The 21138-nt window shown below is 36.8% G+C and overlaps 2 pseudogenes; one reads left to right on the top strand and one right to left on the bottom strand.

The window, feature by feature from the left end:
- Positions 1-3596: 3596 nt before the first annotated feature.
- On the bottom strand, positions 3597-4133 carry LOC124979389 (ras association domain-containing protein 5-like; annotated as a pseudogene).
- Positions 4134-19842: 15709 nt separating this feature from the next.
- Positions 19843-20805, top strand: LOC124979388 (olfactory receptor 1P1-like; annotated as a pseudogene).
- Positions 20806-21138: the final 333 nt, after the last annotated feature.

Genomic DNA, 21138 nt, shown 5'->3' with positions numbered 1-21138 from the left:
ATCTCCATACTGCTTTCCATAATGGTTGCACCATTTGCATTCCTACCAGCAATGTATGAGTGTTCTTTTTCCCCATATCCTCGCCAACATTTATTGTTGCTTATATTCTTGATAATTGCCATTATGAGTAGAGTGTTAAGTTTTCTTTTTTTTATTATTGTAAACAAATGGGATACATGTTGTTTCTCTATTTGTACATGGAGTCAAGGCATAACATTTGTGTAATCATAAATTTACATAGGGCAATGTTGTTTGATTCATTCTGTTATTTTTTTCCCTTACCCCCACCCCTCCTACCACTCTTTTCCCTCTATACAGTCCTTCCTTCCTCCATTCTTACCACCCTCCTTATCCCTAACCCTAAGCTGATGAGTGTTAAGTTTTTGAAAGCTCCAGGGACCAATGTAAAATAAAGGTTTAAGAACTACTGCTCTGAACCCTACTTCACAGAAATGTTTTGATGTTGAAATTATCTTGAATTTCTTGCACAGTAAAGTACCATCAATGAACATTTTTGTTAATAAAAAATAGTATAAATGATGACCATTAATTAAATATTTATACAATGTGACAGAGCCATGGGAGGCAGACATATAAAAAGGAGGAAAGTTAAAACCTAAAAATTATCTTACAGAATGTCATGTAACCTGGCAAATCAAGACTTTCTGGTTAAAAAGGTAGTAAGGCACCAGCTCATTCTCTCTCCTGCCAATTTACCCAAGGTTTTTGAGGGTGACTCCAGGGATTGACCCAGAATTCTGTCCCCCTTCATTTATTATAGGCATAGGAAATAATGCCTTCTGTAATCATCACCTCTCTGCAACATCCCTTCTCACATCTTCCCTTTAAGCTGTCCGTGGACCCAAGAGTCTCCACATCCCAGAGGAGCCCAGATTCTGGTGTAACTCATTAAACATGAAGTAATTACCCAGGACCTCTCTAGGACACACTTTCTCAGAGTCAGGCAGCAGTGACTGATTACAGGCACTCATCACATCCTACTATACTTCAGGGAAACTTAGGGTTGAAGAGAAGTTCATGGGGGATGCTTGCTCATCACCTATTTAGGGAATTGACAGGACTCCTATATGAACTGAACCTGTTTTTTGACTGGTACAGAAGGATGGTTGAAAATGTCCCTAAACATAATCAGGGGCCAGAATGTGAATGTTTTAAAATATTTTAGGAGTCTGAAGTTTACACAAGAAGTCATCAGTGAATTTGAAGCAAAACACTGCTATAAAAGTCAAATTGTGGTATGCTGATTATAAGTCCTTTGGGTATAGGCCAAGGAGTGGGATAGCTGTGTCAAATGGTGGTTCCATTCCAAGTTTTCTAAGGAATCTCCATACTGCTTTCCAGAGTGGCTGCACTAATTTGCAACCCCACCAGCAATGTGTGAGATAAGCCAATCTCAAAAAACCAAAGGAAGAATGATCTCGCTGATAAGTGGATGATGACGCATAATGGGGCGTTGGAGGGGTTAGTTTTAGGGTTAGTTAGGGTTAGGGAGGGGGGCGAGAATGGGGGAAGGAAGGACTGAATACAGGGATAAGAGGGGTGGGAGGGGTGGGGGGAAGGGCAAAAATAACAGAATGAATCAAACAACATTACCCTATGTAAATTTGATTACACAAATGGTATGCCTTTACTCCATGTACAAACAGAGAAACAACATGTATCCCATTTGTTTACAATAAAAAAAAAAGTCAAATTGTGGAGAAAGACGGGTGGCAGACTCTGACAACAACACAACTTCCTACAAACAGCCCTAAGAGATAAACATACTGCTAACAAGGATCAGTCTTCTATGTCCCAACTTTATATCTGCCAATGTCAGGAAAGAAGAGGAATGAGAAAAAAGACGAACTCCCCCAGATCATGTTGACATTTTACTCAGATCAAGGTAGAAAAAGAAATCCAAATTCTCATACCATTCAATCATTTTTGCCTCCTAACCACTCTAGGAAAACCTTCATTGCAGCTGTCACTGGCAACATCCTAACCACTCTTTACATGTATCAGATGACCTCCTAAAGTCATGTTCTATATCCCTGAAATTGATCATACTTTATCATTTCTTCTTCCACTACCTGTTCCTTGTATGTGGTAATAATATTGTGAATGAGGTTTTGTACACAGTGACATGATGCAGAATTTCATTTGAGGGAATCTGCATCCTTATTGGTCTTCTGTTTGCTGGATTGGTATAGTTTTTATTAGTATTTATTTCTGGATGGAAATGCTAAGTGGTATCCAAGGTATAATGCAGAATTTCAGACCATCCTTCCTGCTTCAGTTACATAGAGCAATCAAACTTTCCCTTGTTATCAGCATCAATCACCCCAACTAGAAAGACATCTGTTATTACATAAGAATCAAAACATGACGGTGGTAGACTCAACTTCCAACTTAGTGAAACTGTTCTCACATATCTTGGCAGAAGAGCATATCGGAGAACTATACTATTCACCTGTATAAGGTATGCAACTATTTTTTTTTTATATTTGCAAACTGGCAAAGTCCCGTGCCCATTAATAGCTACTCTGTAATTTCCCCAGCTCTGCCTCCATCCAACCATAAATACCTCCAATATAATTTATGTCTTTATGTATTACCTATTCATGATGTTTCATATAAACAGAATCATTCAATATATATGGTCATGATGGTTACCTTCTTTCAATTCACATGTTTCCAAGGCACATGCACATAGAAATATGTATCAGCATCTCAATTTTTATTGCTGTATATTGCATTTCATTTTTATGACTACGCCACATTTTATTTATCCAATCATCAGTTGATTGGTGTTTCCACTTTGGGATGATTGCAAATAGTGCTGATATGAGCATTCAGGTAAAACTACTTGTTTGAATATGCAATTATATTAGGTTATACCTAGGAGAAGGATTTCTAAGTAGTAGTAATTCTGTTTAACTCTTTTTTTCATTTTTACAACAAGCTATTATTACTTTTTTTAAACCCATATGAGAAAGGCATTTAAAAAGAAAGTATCCTCGGAACAAACACACATGAGCAACATGACCAAAGAAGGCACTACCAGCAGTCACACCCACTTCTGGTAGGGAATGAACCTACACCTCTTCCAGAGGCTCAGAACTCAGCATAGGTCCCATGGTCTAACTGTGCTCTAAAGTCTGAATTTTCCCATAATTTTATTATTTCATAAACACCCTTATCTTTTTACATATAGCTGTATGTCTCTCTCTCTCTCTCTCTCTTGCTCTCTCTCTCTTTCCATCTCTCCCCCCACATTATACACACACACACACACACACACACACACACACACACATATGTATATATATGCATACACACACACACACACACACACACACACACATGACTCTTTTTATTCCTTTTCAAAAAATAAGATAGTCCTTTACATGGAGGGAGGATCTCAGCAGCATTCAGTGCTTGCAACAGGAACCATGCCTTCTCTTAAGGTCAGAGACATGCAGGATGAAGGGAAATGGTCTCTACCTGCACACTTTAGCAGGGAGACAGTTTGTTTTAAGGGAGAAAAGTGATAAGGCTGAGCAGAAATAGCAGACAACCAGGGTTTTTGTGGCTTAAAAAATTGTTGCTGAGGATATCTGTGCCAGGCAGACAAGGCGATGCAGATAGAGGGGGCAGACAGCAACGGAGTTTCTGGAAGAGTACTTGACCACCCTTGTGTATTGACTTAAAAAGTGCAAACTTCTTGGGATTGTCCAAAACCATAAAATTCTTGAGCACCCCTGGATGACCTCGCTGACTGTGATGGTACTGCTGATGTGCAGTTGCTTGATGGCATCCAGTGGCAGGTAGAAAGATGTTCGCTAGTCCTTGGAGGACTCCAGGTTCACTTCCTTGATGGCATGGTAAATGGACTAGGGTTGGATCCCAGTAGGCACTGTCACGGACCGCAGAAGTTTCAAATGCACTTCAGATCTTCTGCTTGATCTTGTGTAGCGTGGGCGGGCGCTGAGCCTCCACCGGATTACATTCTTTGACGGATGTTTGCTCTGAACATTCCAGAAAAAGGTGGTCTTGACCGTGAAGAAACAATTTCCCAGCTTTTCCTCCAGGCTGCAGTACCCACTGCTCATGCTGCTTTCCTTCCTCATGAAGCCCACAGTCCCCATGGATGGGGGCAGGCTTAAGATAGGGGCAGAGGTGGGGACCCCTTCCGGGGCTGGCTGGGTTGAGAGGGCGGGGCCGCCTGCTTTTGTCACTGGTGAGTGTCCTGGTCTGCGGGGTACCTGCTTGCTGTCCCAGAGTGCCGCCTGCGTCTGCACAACCCCAGGATCAGTCCCAGGTTTGGTCCAGGGCTCGCTCTGGGCTGTACTTAGCATATGCGGTTTCATCTTGACTGCAAGGCGCCGGCTGGCTAGCTCGCTAGGCCTGTCATGCAGAGTGCCATCTCCTCTGTTTCACTTTTTGAAGAATTTTGAATGTCAAACCAGCCTCATATACCAGGGATAGATAGATTTCACTTGGTCATCGTTTATGATTTTTTATACATGATTTTATTTCATTTCCTAATATTTTGGTTGAGAATTTTTACATCTGATTCATGAAAGATATGTGACTGTACTTTTCTTGCAACTTCTTTATTGGGTTTCTTTATTGGTATTATGGTAATTCTGTTCTCATAGGATGATTTCAGAAGTATTCCCTCTTCTTCTTTATTCCAAAGCAATTGTACAGACTTGGTATAATTTCCTCTTTAAATGTTTGCAGAATATACCCAAATGTATTGTTTGAGTTAGGTGCTTTCTGTTTTAGAAGGTAATTACTTATTGACTCAAATTCTTTGATTAGTAATAGGCCTATTCTGATAGTCTGTTTCTTCTTGGGTATACTTGCAAGATGTTTTTTACTTTCAAGGAATTGGTCCCTGGCATCTAGTTTAGTGAATTTCTGGTAATATAGTTGTTCACAGTATTATTTTATTTCTGATGTATTTTATGTCTTTTCCCTCTCTCTATGTCCCTTTCTCTCTCTACCTTTGTCTCACTAGAGGTTTCTTAATTTCACAGATCTTTTCAAAGAAGCAGCTTTCTGTCTCATTGATTTCTGTATTGATTTCCTGTTTTCAATTTCATTAATTTCTATTCTCATTTTATTATTTATTTAATTCTAATTAAATTTAATTTAATTTTCCCTTTTTCTAACTTGACAAAATAGAAATGTGAATAATCATCTTTAGATCTTTCTTATTTTTGAATCTATATATTTAATGCTATAAATTTTTCTCTAGGGACTACTTTTGTTGTATCCTGGTAATTTTTAAAAGTTGTACTTTCCTTTTCATTGAGTCAAAGTACTTTTAAGAATTTTTACATCTTCTTGAAAAATTGATCCTTTTATCATTATGTGGTGAGAAATGGCAAAAAAGAACTAAAATACATATAGTTCAAGATGTAAGAAATGAGATCTCCTCTTTTCATAGACAACATGACTGTTTATACAGAATTCCAAAGAATCTAAAAAAGAGGTCTCAGAACTAGTAAATAAATGACTGTTACTAAGATCAAAGGATGCAAAGGCAATATATTAAAATGTTATGAAAAAATGAAAGTACACATTAAAATAATACCAAATCATTAAATACTGAAGTATAAGTCCTACAAAATGTAGATCCTTATCCAGAGAAATCCACTTCAAAACCTGCAGTAGGTAACCAGAAATAGTTCCAAACCCTACATATACTATTTTTCCCAAATGCATGCATGCCTGTGGTAAAGTTTAATTTATAAATTAGGCTCAGTAAACAATGAACAATAATTAATAAAATTGAACAACTATGCCAATATGTTGTAATAAAATTATCTGAGTATTTTCTGACTCCCTCAAAATATCTTATTCTGTAGGGCTTGCCATTCTGCTTGTGATTACTTGAGTTGTTAACAATGCCTATATGGTAAGATAAAGTGAGGTGAGTGGCATAGACGTTGTGATGTAGCATTAGACTACTATGAAAGTTTTACTTGGAGATCTACTTGAACTTTACTAAGGTTTATTATGCAAGTTTTTTGTATTGCACTGAAATACGATAATAGTTGATATAATAAAAGACTAACAGATGGGTAACATAAACAACCCAGATATGGTGGAAAGGGATTATTCAGTACCCTAGCAGGATGAAGCAGGGCAGCACAAGACTTCATTATGCTACTCAAATGGCATGTAATTGAGAACTTGTGAATTGATTACTTCTGGAATTATATATTAAATATTGTAGGGCTGTGGTTTAGTGGTTGTAACTAAAACCAGGGAAAGTGAGAACTTGGATAACTGGGACTACTGCATGTGTCTCAAAAGTACAAAATACTGATTAAAGAAACAAACGATGTAAGAAATGGAAGTGCATACTATGGTCTGGACTGGAAGACTCAATATTCTTAAGATGTTGACTCTTCAAAAACTTATCTCAAGATTCAGCAAAATTTCAACCATAATTCCTATAAGATTTTTGTGTACTAATTGATGATCTGATTGTAAAATTTATGTGTGAAGGCAAAGAAGCTAGAAACTTAAATCAGTTTTTAAAGAGAACAAGATAGAAAGTTTCATATATCTTATTTTCAGTCTAATAAGTGGCAATAACAAAGGAAGTGTGATACTAAAGAAAAGAGAGAAACATACATCAGTATTGAGAGTCACAATATCATAGAGTTAGAACTAGAGTCACTCTTATCTTCTCCATTAATTTTTAATACTGTAACCAAGTCAAATCAGTGGAATATAGCCTTTCTAACAAATGGTGCTGGGAAAATCAGATTTCTTACACTAAAAACCCTCACTTGTTTCTTCTCATTCTCTAAAATAATTAACTTAAAATGTTTAATTGACCTTAACATTTTTATGAGTGTGAGGAGAGTTCCCATGACATGTTCTCTGGAGACAGAAAAGTCCTACAGCCAGGTGCAGTGGTGCAAGCATGTAATCCCAGCAACTTTGGAGACTGAAGCAGGAGGGTGTTAGTTCAAATCCAATCTCAGCATCTTAGTGAGGCACTAAGCAACTCAGTGAGACCTGTCTCTAAATAAAACACAAGAAAGGACTGGGGATGTGGTTCAGTGGTTGAGTAGCACCGAGTTCAATCCCCAGTACAAAAAAAAAAAAAAAAGAAAGAAAGAAAAGAAAAGAAAAAAGAAAATCCCAGAACACAAATCAAGGAGCTGGTGGAAAAGGATTGAAGGGAGATTATGTCAAGTTGCATCTTCTCAAGGTGGTTGAAGGCAAGGCCGAGCTGGTTCCTGCTGCTGTGGCTGGCTGAGTGATGAGACTGATGAACCTAAAATGGTATATCAAATATGTAGTTCTCAAAACATGTACTCTTCTGTCGGGGATTTAACAACTGTTTCACTGATTTGGAAATTGAGACTACTTAAAGTCTTTCTCTCTGTCTCTCTCTGTCTCTCTCTGTCTCTCTGTCTCTGTCTCTCTCTCTCTCTCTTATTGGTAATTAGTAAACCAATAATAAAAAGCAGAGGTGATTGATACTGATACCAAAGAAAAGCTAGGTTGTAAACAACCAGACTAGGGAGGACTGTGTCTGAAACTTGGGGCAATTTTTGGTTACCATATCCTATTTTGATGTCCAGAAAAAATTGTTAATATAATTATGCCAACCCAATAAAGGCAAGACTATTGAGGATGCAGATTCCATAGGAATGAAGTTTGCACTCTATCACTACATACAGAACTTTATCCAGTTGGTGACTTCCAAGTACAAGGGGTATCTGGAATAGGCAGTGGAAGAAGGAAATATAAATGATGGTATGGCCTTATAATCAATTTCAGGGACATAGAACATGACATTAGGAAGTCATTTGACATAATGAAGAACTTTTGGGATGATGTTGATCATGGGAGCTATGAGGATTTTCCTAGAAAGATAGGGAGGCAAAAATAATTAAATAATTTGGAATCTGGGTTTCTTTTTCTATCTTGAACTAAGAAAGTATTGACCATGATAGGCAGGTGTTTGCCCTTTTTCTTATTTCTGTCCTTTCCTTATATTAACACACACACACACACACACACACACACACAGACACACACACACACATAGTTGGATAATAGAAGTTTGTTTCTTATTAGCAGCATGTTTTTCTCTCTTCTTGGACTTGTTTACAGGGAGTTATGTTATAGTCAGAAACTGCCACTTGGGATTCCATCCAAAGCATATGTCTTTCATGGTGGCATCTATTTTAAGCCACTGCTTGCTTGTATAAAGTTCTGTTAAATCATTTATGGCATGGTCCCTGATAAATTTTGAAGATTTTCCAAATAACCTTGTTACCCTGCAATGAGTAGATACCACCAGCTCAGAACTCCTGCCCATTTCCCAAGCAGGAAACTATTAAGCATGCATCCCTGAGTTTCTTTAAATTCTCAGTTTTCCCCAAAGTATAGTCAGGTGAGATCAGTGGTCATAATCACTCACTGCAGCAGGACTCTGAGAGAATTACACTAGAAATGTTCTGGGTAATTGCTTTTCTTTAAACTAGTAACCTCAGGATCTGAACTCCATCAGGAGCAGGTTCCCGTAGGTACAAGAGCAAGTAGCATAAGAAATATGAACTGGGATGGTTTAAACACAAATTATGACTATGGAGGTTTTTACTTCACATGCCTAGGGGAGATGGGTCTCAGGTCAGGGTATTGGAGTCACTGTCAAAAATTCTAGGTAAGTGAAGAAGGGTGGTGCATATTTTACCTGTAGTGTTTTTCAAATTTGAAAGTATAGTTTTTCCAGATTACATGTTTTCTAGGGTAGATTTTTAATATGTGATGACTTGTCTATTCTATGACTCTGTCTCTCACATCTTTCCAATATTGTGCAAGTATTTTGTCTGTTTGCCAGTTGAATTTTTAATGATGATATTCATAAATATCAATGTTTAGTATATCTTATGACACAATGACAAGATTAAATAATTTCAACATAATGACATCTCTGTGAGCTAGGTAGGCTTTAATGCATTAGTAGTAAAGTCTTGCTTTCTTTTAAAATCATCTGTGCAACTTTATCATTTTGGGGGCAACCCCCCCTTCAGAAATTTTGATTAAATTTTTCTGAGAAAACCCAGTACTCTCTAATTTAAGGAAAAATTTTGTCCTTCTTATTCCTGTTCAGTTCATCTACCAAAGAATTAACTTTCTATAGGTGTTAAAAATTACAAATCTGAAACATGAAATCAGAATAAATATTTTAACATGATGCCCAAGAAAGTTGCATGCACACTAAAGTTTAGAAGCACTGCCCTCACATATTACTATGTGCACTGCAAACTAAGAATTACTGATTTAATGGGTCAGGAAGACATGAAGATTAATCCATCCTCAACACAATAGTTGAAAGTAATGGCTCTTGTTTGTGATTCCTAGTCAACAATGTGAAAAAAATTCTGAGAAACCAGGTATATAATCTGCAATAGACATTTTCTTCCAATTTCAATACCAATAGATAATGTCCAAAAACTCTTAATGCCGCAGAATTTAACATTACTAGCAGGGCATAGGTCCAAGTCTTTGACTTCCCTTGTCATTTTTTTAGTTGAGGAGCTCCTTATGTTTCTTTTTTTAATAATTTATTTATTTTGAATCATTGTAAACAAATGGGGTACCACTTGTTTCTCTGGTTGTACATGAAATAGAGTCACACCATTTGTGTAATCATACACGTACATGGGGGTAATGATGTTTGTCTCATTCTGTTATTTTTTCCTTTTCCTCTCTCCCACCTCTCTTTTTCCTCTATAAAATTCATCCTTCCTCCATTCTTGCCTCCCTCTAACCCCCTGTTATGTCTCATCATCAGCTTATCAGAGAGATCATTTGGCCTTTGATTTTTTTGGGATTGGCTTATCTCACTTAGCATGATATTCTCTAACTTCATCCATTTGCCTGCAAATGCCATGATTTTATTCTTCTTTATGGCTAAGTAATATTCCATTGTGTATATATACTACAGTTTCTTTATCCATTCATCAATTGAAGAAAATCTAGGTTGGTTCCACAATCCAGCTATTGTGAATCAAGCAGCTATGAACATTGATGTTGTTGCTTCACTGTAGTATGCTGATTTTAAGTCCTTTGGGTATAGACCAAGGAGTGCGATAGCTGGGTCAAATAGTGGTTCCATTCCAAGTTTTCTGAGGAATCTCCACACTGCTTTCCAGAGTGACTGCACTAATTTGCAACCCCACCAGCAATGTATGAGCGTACCTTTTCCACACATCCTCACCAACACCTATTGCTGCTTGTATTCTTGATAATTGCCATTCTAATTGGGGTGAGATGGAATCTTAGGGTAGTTTTGATTTGCATTTCTCTTATTACTAGAGATGTTGAACATTTTTTATATATCTGTTGATTGCTTGTATATCTTTTGTGAAGTGTCTGCTCATTTCCTTAGCCCATTTGTTGATTGGGTTATTTGTATTCTTGGCGTAAAGTTTTCTGAGTTCTTTATAGATTCTGGAGATTAGTGCTATATCTGAAGTGTGTGGCAAAGATTTTGTCCCACTCTCTAGGCTCTCTCTTCACATTACTGATAGTTTCCTTTGCTGAGAAAAAGCTTTTTAGTTTGAATCTATCCCAGTATTGATTCCTGCTTTTATTCCATATGCTTTAGAAGTCATGTTAAGGAAGTCTGGTCCTAAGCTGACATGATTAAGATTTGGACCTACTTTTTCTTCTGTAAGGTGTAGGGTCTCTGGTCTGATTCCAAGGTCCTTGATCCACTTCAAGTTGAGTTTTGTGCAGGGTGAGAGATAGGGGTTTAGTTTCATTCTGCTGCATGTGTATTTCCAGTTTCCCAGCACCATTTATTGAAGAGGCTACCTTTTCTCCATTGTATGTTTTTGGCACCTTTGTCTAGTATGAGAAAACTGTATTTATGTGGGTTTGTCACTATGTCCTATATTCTGTACCATTGATCTACCTGAATATTTTGGTGCCAATACCATGTCATTTTTGTTACTTTTTCTCTGTAGTATATTTGAAGTTCTGGTATTGTAATACCTCTGCTTCACTCTTCCTGCTAAGGATTGCTTTAGTTATTCTAGGTTTCTTATTCTTCCAAATGATTTTCGTGATTGCTTGCTCTATTTCTATGAGATACACCATGGAGATTTTATTTGGAATCACACTGAATTTATATAGCACTTTTGGAAGTATGACCGTGTTGACAATATTAATTCTGCCTATCCAATAACATGGGAGATCTTTCCATCTTCTAAGGTTTTCTTTAATTTCTTTATTTAGTGTTCTGTAGTTCTCATTGTAGAGATTTTTCACCTCTTTTGTTAAATTAATTCCCAAGTATTTTTTTTCTTAAGGCTATCGTGAATGGGGTAGTTTTCCTAAATTCTCTCTCAGAGGATTCATCACTTATGTGTAAAAATGCATTTGATTTATGAGCATTGATTTTATATCCTGCTACTTTACTGAATTCATTTATGAGTTCTAGATGTTCTCTGGTGGAATTTTTTGACTCCTCTAAATATAGATTCATGTTGTTGGCAAATAGGGATACTTTGAGTTCTTCTTTTCCTTTAATTTTTTGGTCTGTCTAATAGCTCTGGCTAGAGTTTCAAGGATGATGTTGAATAGAAGTGGTGAAAGAGGGCATCCCTGCCTTGTTCCAGTTTTTAGGGGAAATACTTTCAACTTTTCTCCATTTAGAGTGATATTGGCCATGGGTTTAGCGTAGATGGCCTTTACAATGTTAAGGAATGTTCCCACTATCCCTATTTTTTCTAGTGTTTTGAGCATGAAGGGATGCTGTGTTTTATCAAATGTTTTTTCTGTATCTATTGAAATAATTACGTGATTCTTAACTTGAAGTCTGTTAATATGGTGAATTACATTTATTGACTTCCAGATGTTGAACCAACCTTGCATCCCTGGGATGAAACCCACTTGATCATGGTGCACTAACTTTTTAATATATTTTTCTATGTGATTTGCTTCAATTTTGTGAAAATTTTTTGCATCTATATTCATTAAGGATATTGGTCTGAAATTTTCTTTCCTCCATGTGTTTCTTGTTTTGGTATCAGAGTGATAGAATGAATTTTGAAGGGTTCCCTCCTCTTCTATTTCTGGGAATACTTTGAGGAGTACTGGAATGACCTCTCCTTTGAAGGTCTTGTAGAACTTGGCTGAGAGTCCTTCTGGTCCTCTGCTTTTCTTTGTTGGTAGGCTTTTGATGACTTCTTCTATTTCATTGCTTGAAATTGATCTGTTTCAATTTTGTATGTCCTCCTGATTCAGTTTGTGTGGATCATATGTCTCTAGAAACCTGTTGATGTCTTTGGGATTTTCTATTTTGTTGGAGTATAGATTTTCAAAATAGCTTTGAATTATGTTTTGTATTTCAATAGTGTCTGTGGTAATATTTCCTTTTTCATCCTGAATTTTAGTAATTTGAGTTTCCTTTCTCCTTCTCTTTGTTAGTGTGGCTAAGGGTTTATCAATTTTGTTTATTTTTTCAAAGAACCAATTTTTATTTTGTCAATTTTTTGATTGTTTCTTTTGTTTCAATTTCATTGATTTCAGCTGTGATTTTAACTATTTCCTGTTTTCTACTACTTTTGGTGTTGATCTGTTCTTCTTTTTCTAGGACTTTGAGTTGTAACATTAGGTTCTTTATTTGTTGACATTTTCTTCTATTATTGAATGCACTCCATGAAATTTATTTTCCTCAGTACTGCTTTCATAGTGTCCCAGAGATTTTGATATGTTGTATCTTTGTTCTCGTTTACCTGTAAGAATTATTTTTTCCCATCTGATGTTTTCTGTTATCCAAGCATCATTCAATAGTGTATTATTTAATCTCCAGGTGTTGGAGTAGTTTCCATTTTTTATTTTTTCATTGATTTAATTTCATTCCATTATGATCTGATAGAATACAAGGTAGTATCTCTACTTTTTTTATTTGCTAAGAGCTAAAAGCTTTGTGGCATAACATATGGTCTATTTTAGAGAAGTATCTATGTGCCACTGAGAAGAAAGTGTATTCATTCTTTGATGGATGGAATATTCTATATATGTCTATTAAGTCTAAATTATCAATTGCGTTATTGAATTCTATGGTTTCCTTGCTCAATTTTTGTTTGGAAGATCTGTCCCATGATGAGAGAGGTGTGTTAAAATTGCCTAGTATTATTGTGTTGTGGTCTATTTGGTTCCTGGAATTGAGAAGGATTTGTTGGACGTACATGGATGAGCCATTGTTTGGGACAAAATATTTATGATTGTTATGTCTTGCTGATTTATGCTTCCCTTAAGCAGTATGAAATGTCCTTCTTTATCTCTTCTGACTAACTTCAGCTTGAAGTCCACTTTATCTGATATGAGGATGGATACTGTGGCTTTTTACTGAGTCTGCATGCATGGTATGTTTCTTCCCATCCTTTCACCTTCAGTCTTTCAGTATATTTTTCTATGAGATGAGTCTCTTGAAGGCAGCATATTGTTGGGTCTTTCTTTTTAATCCAATCTGCCAGTATATGTCTTTTAATTGATGTTTTCAGGCCCTTAACATTCAGGGTTATTATTGAAATTTGATTTGTATTTCCAGTCACTGTTGGTTTTTAACTTGACTTGGTTTCTCCTTTATATGAGTATTCTTTTAGGATAGTTTGTCCCTTTGCTGACTTACATTGTTGTTTTTCATTTCTTCCTCATGGAATATTTTGCTGACAATGTTCTGAAGTACAGGCTTTCTATTTGTAAATTCTTTTAGCTTTTATTTATCATGGAAGAATTATATTTCATCATCAAATCTGAAGGTTAGTTTCGCTGGGTATATGATTCTTGGTTGACATCCATTTTCTTTTAGAGCTTGAAATATTTTTTCCAGGCTCTTCTAGTTTTTAGGTTCTGGGTTGAGAAATCTGCTCATATCCATATTGGTTTCCCCTTAATGTACAATGATTCTTTTCTCTCACAGCTTTTAAAATTGTATATTTATTTTTTAGGTTAGGTATTTTCATTATAATGTGCCTTGATGTGGACCTTTTGTAATTTTGTACATTTGGTGTCCTGTAAGTCTCTTGTATTTGACTTTCCATTTCATTCTTCAGATTTGGGAAATTTTCTGATATTATTTCATTGAATAGATTATTCCTTTGGTTTGTATCTCTGTGCCTTCCTCAATCCCAATAATTATTAAATTTTGGTTTTTCATGATATCCCATCATTCTTGTTGGTTCCCTTTGTGATTTCTTACCATCTTCTCTGTTTGGTCAACTTTTTTTTCAGGGATTAAATATTTTGTCTTCAATTTCTGTTATTCTGTCTTCCAAGTGATCTAGCCTGTTAGTTGTATTTTCTTTTGAGTTTATAATTCAGTTTATTGTTTTCTTCATTTCAAGGATTTCTGTTTGATATTTGTTTTTCACCACCTCTATCTCTTTATCGAAATGATCTTTTGCTTCCTGCATTTGGTCTTTTAACCATTGATTGGTGCAATCATTCACTGCCTGGATTTGCTTTTATCTCATCATTTGCTTCTCTGATCATTTTAATTATGTACATTCTGAACTCCCTTTCTGACATTTATTCTGCCATGCTGTCACTGGATTCTACTGATGTAGCATCTAGGTTTGTTTTTTCATGTTGTTTTATCATGTTGTTCATGTGTCTTCCTCTCTATCAGTGTGAATCTGAGGTATTGGATTTTCCCTCCTATAGACTTATAGGTGTCCCTGCCAGTCTCCAATACCTCACCTTAAATTAAGAGATGAATATTGGCAGCACACCATACAAACAGTATGCATCCTTGGCTCAGAGTCCCTTTTAAGATATTAACCATATGGTCTTAATAAATGGAGATTATGAGTTTGATTATTACCTACAACATAGCCAGTAGGTTTTCAATAAGGACCACAATTTCTAATGGTGGAAAAAAAGGATGGGGAGAAGTGTAGGATATAGTATTAATAAGAGTAATAGTGAGTCTATAGACATATTATGTTTCAGAAGTAGTAAAAGTGGAATTAAAAGAAATTGGTTGTTAGCATGAGAAAAGGGCAAAAAAGTCTCCAAGAATATAGATAGATAAGAGGAAAATAGAGACAGTGAGAAAAAATGTTAATAAAAGAAAAGAAAAGTAGGAATAATAGTAGGTATAATAGGAATAATTGTAATATTACTACTAATAAAAAATCTATAATAAAACTACACTGTACTGTTCAAACCTCCTACTCTTCAGTAGCCTGATGCCTAGGAGGAACACAAAAATTCAGTGTCCCAAGAAGGTGCTGCCCCTCTAGGGATGGTGGCCTCCAGGTGGGGTATAATCCATGCTAGTAGGCACAGGCATTTCACGTGTTGACAGATGGTCGACCACAACATGAGTGCTATACCGCATGCTGGGGCTGGGCTGGGTTCTTCCTGGTGTCTGGTAGTGTTCATTTTAACAAAATCATATATGTATGGAATTTAATTTTCTCTCCCTCAATTTCAAGACATTCCTCTATCCCTCTTCTCCTCCCTCTCTCATTCTCCTTCCTCTACACTACTGGTCTTCCTGCTGTTTATTTATTGCTTTTTTTAATTTGGTGCTTTATAGTATACATAAGGTGTAAGTTCATCATGGTATATTTGTGTATTCTTATAGCAAAATTTGGTCAATTTCATTTCACAATTTCTCTCTTTTCATTTCCTTCCTCCCTCCCCCTTTACCAAATCCCCTTTTTTAGCCATCATGAAATATATAGTACATTATTAACTATAGACACCTTGCTGTACAATAGATTCCCAGATTTATTTCTCCTACCTAACTTTTATTCTGTGATTTATACATGTTTGGAAATACCACATTTTACCCATAAATATATAGAATTATTATGTGTCATTTAAAAATTGAATAAAACAAAAAAATTAAATGATTAAAAAATTAACAGTTTTATTGTGATATAATTCCAATACCATACAATTCCCCCATGCCAAGTATATAACTAATGCTTTTAGTGTATTCATAGAGTAGTGCAGCAATCACCACAAATGAATGCAGAGAACATTCAGTACAACTGAATGCAAAGAATGTTCAGCACCCCAAGGAAACCCAATACTCCTTGTGCATTTTCTTCATTTGCCCACCTTTTCCAACCCCTGGTCATCACTAGTCTACTTTCTGTCTGGAAATTTACCTGTTCTATACACTGTGTAAATGCAGTCATACAGTACGACGCTTTATGACTGACTTCTTTCTCATAGGATAAGGTTTTGAAAGTCCACATATGTTCTAACATTTATCACTCCTTTCTGTTGCCAAATATTACTCCACTGATGAATATGCCACATTTTTTATCCCTTCACTAGTTGGTGGCCTTTTGCCTTGTCTTCAGTTTTGTCTGTATGAGTAATGGAGTTAATAACATCTGTTTCAAGTTTTGTTGTGGATGTACATTTTTATGTCTCTTGGATACATCTTGGGGTAGAATTCCTGGGTCACAGAGTAAACTTACACTTAGACTTTTGAGAAACCACCAAATTATTTGCCAAAGAAGTTGAGCTATTTCACAGTCCCACCAGCAGTGTATGAGGTTTCCAATTTCTCCACATCCTTGGTAACACTTGTTATCTGACTTTAGCCATCCTAGAGGGTGTGAAGTTGTATATCATGCAGATATGTTTGGCTTTTTCTTATTTCTTTCCTTTTTCATTAGATGTGAAACAATTTTATTTCATTGATGTCTTCTAAACCACAGACACTATTTTCTTTTCTTTTCTTTTTTTGTAAACAAATGGGATACATGTTGTTTCTCTGTTTGTTCATGGAGTAAAGGCATACCATTTGTGTAATCATAAATTTACATAGGGTAATGTTGTTTGCTTCATTCTGTTATATTTTTCCTTCCCCCCCCACCCCTCCCACCCCTCTTTTCCCTCTATACAGTCCTTCCTTCCTCCATTCTTGCCACCCTCCTTAACCCTCACCCTAAACCTAACCCTAACCCAAACGCTAATCCCTCCCACCCCCCATTATATGTCATCATCCGCTTATCAGTGAGATCATTTGTCCTTTGGTTTTTTGAGATTGGCTTATCTCACTTAGCATGATATTCTCCAGTTTCATCCATTTGCCTGCAAATGCCATAATTTTATCATTCTTTATGGCAGAGTAATATTCTATTGTGTATATATATATGTGTATATATATATATACATATATATATATGTATATATATATATATATGCCACAGTTTCTTTATCCATTCATCAATTGAAGGACATCTAGGTTGGTTCCACAATCTGGCTATGGTGAATTGAGCAGCTATGAACATTGATGTGGCTATATCTCTGTAGTACGCTGATTTTAAGTCCTTTGGGTATAGGCCAAGGAGTGGAATAGCTGGGTCAAATGGTGGCTCCATTCCAAGCTTTCTGAGGTATCTCCATACTGCTTTCCAGAGTGACTGCACTAATTTGCAATCCCTCCAGCAATGTATGAGTGTACCTTTCTCCCCACATCCTCGCCAACACCTGTTATTGCTTGTGTTCTTGATAATCGCCATTCTAATTGGGGTGAGATGGAATCTTAGGGTAGTTTTGATTTGCATTTCTCTTATTACTAGAGATGTTGAACATTTTTTCATATATCTATTTTCTTTTTTTTATTGTAAACAAATGGGATACATGTTGTTTCTCTGTTTGTACATGGCATAAAGGCATACCATTTGTGTAATCATAAATTTACATAGGGTAATATTGTTTGATTCATTTTTTCCCTTCCCCCCCACCCCTCCCACCCCTCTTTTCCCTCTATACAGTCCTTCCTTCCTCCATTTTTGCCCCCCTCCCTAACCCTAACTCTAACCCTTACACTAACCCCTTCCACTCCCCATTATGTGTCATCATCCACTTATTAGCGATATTATTTGTCCTTTGGTTTTTTGAGATTGGCTTATCTCACTTAGCATGATATTCTCCAGTTTCATCCATTTGCCTGCAAATGCCATAATTTTATCATCTATTTTCTTTATACTAAAACATTAGTTCAGGTACCCATAGAAGATGATTATACAGACTCACTTAAAGAAAAATGCACCCAATTACATGGGATCAGAGAGGTTGCTGAGAAAAACTTGTTTCTGGACCAATACCTTAAATATATCATTGTCGGTTGCCTCTTGATTATTGAATTTTAATTGCCATTTGTGTAGCCTGGACTAACATTCTTCATCAGATAAATTATTGGAAAAAAATTTTCTCCCACATCCCATGAGCTGTTTTTACCCTTTCTTGATAGTGTCCTTTGTTCACCTAATGAACACAGCTAAAGCACATTCTCCAACCTATTCTTTTTCAGTAACAAAGAAATATGTTTTGTCTCCATCTGAACATTCTACTCCAGATATCTCAGTTATTTCCACATATTGGAGGGGAGCAGGATTTTCCTGGATTGGACCTGATATCTTTACCTGCTCAGATAGTTTTAGAAACTTCTTATAACCTGCAAGATTCCAGATTCTTTGCTTTTGATTCAGAACTTTTCCAAAATTTACCTTCAGTTTGTTCCCTTTCCTACTTCATCTCAGTCACTTATCTCTCCACATCATGCTCAAAGCACCTGCTTCTGTGCTGGGCATGTTCAAGGCTTCATCCCTTCCAGGCTTTGTACAAGATTTTGTTTCATGCCAGCTGGGGTGTCACAAACCTGTAATCCCAGTGACCCAGGAGGCTGAGGTACTTCTGCAGTTCAAAGCCAGCCTCTGCAAAAGTAAGGTGCTAAGCTATTCAGTGAGACTCTGTCTCTAAATAAATTACAAAACAGAACTGGGACATGTGGCTCAGTGGTCAAGTGCCCCTGAGTGCAATCCCTGGTACCAAAAGGAAAAAAGAGTTTGTTTCACTATGCTGTCTACATCTTTTTGGTAAAACTCTCAACTGCATTTCTCTCCTAGAAGTCTTCTGATTCTCCCTTGGTCGGTTTGTGTCACAAATTTGTGTGTTTGTGTGTGTGTGTGTGTGTGTGCGTGCATGTGTGTGAAAACAGTTTTGAGATTCTGGAGACTAGAAATTATGATTTCTTCTTTGCTATTTCACTGACAATTTGAATGCTGGTTTCTGGAAGAACTGATACTAGAAAATTATGTCTTTAGAATATTGACTTTAAACATTCTGGAACAGTACAGGTCCATCCTGGGGTCTAAGAGTGGTTTGAATGGATAGGGGACTCTGAATCAAAATTTTAAAAAATATTTTTTAGATGTTGACAGACATTTATTTATTCATTTATTTATATGTGATGCTGAGAATCAAACCCATTATCTCACACATGCTAGGCAATTGCTATCCCACTAAACCACAAACCCAACCTCAAAATTTTGTAAGATATTAATATAGGCAGTTATGCCCATCACATCAGATTGAAAATGTTTGAGGTTAAGAATCACCACTGTTATTTACCTGACACTATACCATATTCAAATGTGGTACTATATGTCTGTAGAATGAATGAATGAGTGGATACTGTTTTTGAACCCTTCTGAGAGTATCACTAAAGAGAAAGTACAACCAAAAAGTTGGATCAAATAAGAATGTAGAGAAATCAAAGAAGAATTCTAATTTGATATCTTAAATTGTATCCTCCATACTTTCTAGCAAAAAGGCAAAAAGTATTTAGTAGGATTTAAAAACTTTACTGCACAGATAGTAGGTAGTCATTACATTGTCAAATACATTATTATTTTTCCTCTTCTCTAGAGTCAGAGGATGACATGCTCACCAACCATCTAAAGTGAAATATTTTTACAGAATTATAATACAGCTTATTCAAGATCTTTTTCTCTGACCTCTGGGATCATGGCAAGAGGAAATCAGACAAACAGCTTTGAGTTTCTCCTCTGGGGAAATCTCAGAGTGGCCAGAGCAGCAGCACATCCTCTTTCTGCTGTTCCTGTGATTGTATGTGATTACTGTGGCTGGGAACCTGCTCATTGTCTTGGCCATTGGTGCCAACACACATCCCACACCCTCACGTACTTCTTCCTCACCAGCCTATCATGTGCAGACATGCTATTCACCTCCACCAATGTGTCCAAGGCCCTGGTGAACATCCACACCAAGAGAAGGTCCATCTCCTATGCAGGATGCCTGGCCCAACTCTACTTCTTCTTGACTTTAGGGGATATGGACATCTTCCTCCTGGCCCACAATGTCCTATGACCACATTGTGGCTGTTTGTCATCCTCTGCACTATACAATGAGAATGAGCTTCCAGTACTGCATGATTATGGTAATTGCCTGCTGGATCATCACATATTTTTTGGCTAAGATCCATACCTTCCTCATATTCCAGCACTCCTTCTGTTCTAAGAAGACTATTCCTGACTTCCTTTGTGACCTGGGACCCCTAATGAAGGTCTCTTGCTCTGATAGCCAGGTCAAAGAACTTGTACTTCTTTTCTTGGGGTGGGGGGCGATGCAGATATTTTAAACCCCTTCTTGCTCATCCTAGTCTCTTATATTTGAATTATGTCAGTTATCTGTAGAGTTCCCTCTGCCCAGGAAGGCTCAAGGTTTTCTCTACCTGTGTTTCACACCTCTTTCTGGTTGCCCTGTTCTTTGGGACAGTGATCAGGGTTTATCTGTGCTTCTCCTGCATAGGAGATGAACTTTCCTGCATAGGAGATGGACCTTCTCTTGGTGTGGATGTTCACCTTCATATTGGAGGACATAGTGACTGCAGTAATATACACAGTGGTGACTTCCCTGCTGAACCCCTTCATTTGTAGCCTCAGGGAAAAGGATATGAAAGAGCACTAGTCAAATTTGCTCATTTGTTTTATAGTCAGGCACCACAGAATGATATTTCAGTCAACAACAGGCTGCATGCATGACATTGTCCCCATAAGATTACAATGGAGCTGAAAAATCCCCATTGCCTAGTGTTCTTGTGTCCTAACATGAGGGCACAGTGCATTCCTAGTGCACTGCCAGTCATTTAAGAACTTAGCGTACTTAATAGTGACAATGAAAGATTAGGTCACTGTTATTATATTTACTATGTTATAGTTTTATCACATTTTAGAGTGTACATCTACTCAAAAATCAGCTTACAACAAAACTGCAGGCTTTGTTGTGTTGGTGGAAGTCTTG

This window comes from Sciurus carolinensis, chromosome 3 (assembly GCF_902686445.1).
Source record: "Sciurus carolinensis chromosome 3, mSciCar1.2, whole genome shotgun sequence".
Classification (NCBI taxonomy): Eukaryota; Metazoa; Chordata; class Mammalia; order Rodentia; family Sciuridae; genus Sciurus; species Sciurus carolinensis.
This window is presented reverse-complemented; position numbering and strand designations above follow the sequence as displayed.